The sequence below is a fragment of the Palaemon carinicauda genome, chromosome 14 (assembly GCF_036898095.1).
Source record: "Palaemon carinicauda isolate YSFRI2023 chromosome 14, ASM3689809v2, whole genome shotgun sequence".
Taxonomy (NCBI): Eukaryota; Metazoa; Arthropoda; class Malacostraca; order Decapoda; family Palaemonidae; genus Palaemon; species Palaemon carinicauda.
The window spans coordinates 80,150,831-80,153,073 of NC_090738.1; positions in this window are offsets into that span (position 1 = coordinate 80,150,831).

Below are 2,243 nucleotides of genomic sequence, written 5' to 3' on the forward strand. Positions count from 1 at the left end.
ATCCCAAAATTTCATTAGTCTCCCTCCTACCGGTATCGTTTCACTTGGACTGCCGTCCTGAGGTCTTGCCTCCTTGACCACGACCACCTCTGAATCCCCTTCCCCTTGAGGGGCGCCTAGATGAGCCTCTGGCTGCTCCTCTAGGCTTTGCACGAAAGGAAGAAGACTGTCCTTCGAACGTTGGGGTGAATGTGGTTGACTGACCTGGCACAGCCTGGGGTACCCACTGAAAAGTAGTCGGGGTTTGTGCCACCATCTGGGGCACTGGAGGCAAAGGCAATTGCAGTTGCTGTTGCTGTCTATAAGGCTTGGCTGGCCGAGACGGTAGCCTAGTCCTCATATTCTTCCTCTTTGGTTGAGGACCCTCATCCGGGGAAGATTTTCTTTTGATAGCCAGGCCCCACTTCTGGAGAAGGTTTCTATTCTCCACGGCGGCCTTATCAACAACCTCTTTGACCACATCGGTAGGGAAAAGGTCTTTTCCCCAAATGTTGGAGGATATTAACTTCCTTGGCTCGTGTCTCACCGAAGCCCCGGTGAACACGAACTCCCTGCAAGCTCTCCTTGCCTTGACGAAGCCATAAAGGTCCTTCGTCACTGTGGCTAGGTGAGACTTAGCCACAACCATGAACATTTCATGGACCTTAGGGTCACTTGCCATCGTCTCAAGAGTAGTCTGATGAGACATTGAGGCAGCCAGTCTTTCTTTTGTCTCGAACTCTCTTCGTAAAAGAAATTCGGACAACTTGGGGAGGTCCTCGCCGAATTGCCGTCCGGCAATATCAGCCTCCAACTTTCCCACTGAGAATGTCAGATGGACATCCTTCCAGTCCTTGTGGTCCATAGGCAGAGCCAGCGACAAGGGTTTACACTCCTCCAGGGAGGGGCAAGGCTTGCCGGCCTCGATTGCCTTTAGGACAGCCGCAAACCCTTTTTGTAAAAAGGGGAAGGCTCTATCAGAAGAGGACACAAAAGAAGGGAGCTTCTTGCTCAATGCTGCTACCTTCGAATTCGAGAAGCCCCTCTCTTTCATCGAGGATGAAAGTAGGGCTTGAGCCTTAGCATGGTCCATAATAATGACCTCTTTCGGCTCTGTCTCCTCCCTTGAAGCTGGTTCTTTTCTCAGCCGGACATAGCAGTCCGGATATGATGCCTTACTGGGCCAGAATTCTACCTCCTCTAGGAGAACTGAACCCAGCTTATCCGAAATGACGATCTTACCAGTCGTCATTGGCATGTGCTCAGCATACCTCCATGGGTTAGCGTCTGAGCATATGGGAAGGTCTTTCACATTGAGCCTTTTCCGGGGCCCATGTGATTCTGCTAGGGACTGCATACGCAGTTCCATTGCAGCCGCCTTCTCCTGATTCTCCTTCTGCATTTGTTGGATCATTCCAACAATCGAAGAGAGGGCCTGTCCCAGTTCTACTGGGAGACCAGCGGATGTTGAGGGGATGGGCTCCGGCATCTGAACCGGAGTAGCCGACACCTCGTCGACCCCATCCTCTGCGACATCCGGGGTTTGAACTTGATCCTGACCTTCTGCCAGGAGGTCTTCTTCCAAACCTTCGTCCACATCAGACATCCTGTCACACAACTGGATGTCTTGCATCGCATCTGCGACTTCCTCGTCCACCTGGACTAGGTCTTGGGGGATCTCCTCTTGAGGCTGGGGAATCACTGCTTCAGCTGATGCCTGGGGAAAAAGATACGCCCTCATCTTCTCACTAGGAAGATAAGGGCCAGAGGTGTTCTTCTTGAAGCCCCTTACCCAAGTACGGAGCTTTTCCCTAGCTATATCCCTTGATTCCGTCGTTCTAGGGGAATCAAAAGCCTCAGTAATCAGGTTAGTGCATACAGTACATACCTGAGGGTCCCAATACTGGAGATCATCCTTGGAGACAGCGCATGCTGCGTGTCTCCTACAACACTCATGTCCGCAGAGGTTCCTGCTACGGACATTGCAGAAAACATTTCCGCACTTCGGAGGGTCCTCCTGTAAAGAGAAAAAATTTCCATGAGTATCAAGTGAACTATGTATCACTGGATATGCATAGTATAGCATAACAATTCATAAAGGAAAGACACACACTTGTGTTTCCCTCACAACCCATTGTTGCAGCTTTCCAGATAATAAAATCAAAATTGGTTTATCTCTACTAGAGTAACCAATGCAAGGTTTCCAGAGGAAACAGGTGGAGCTCACACCTAGGCAATGATTTTAAAATCCTGGATAATAGACG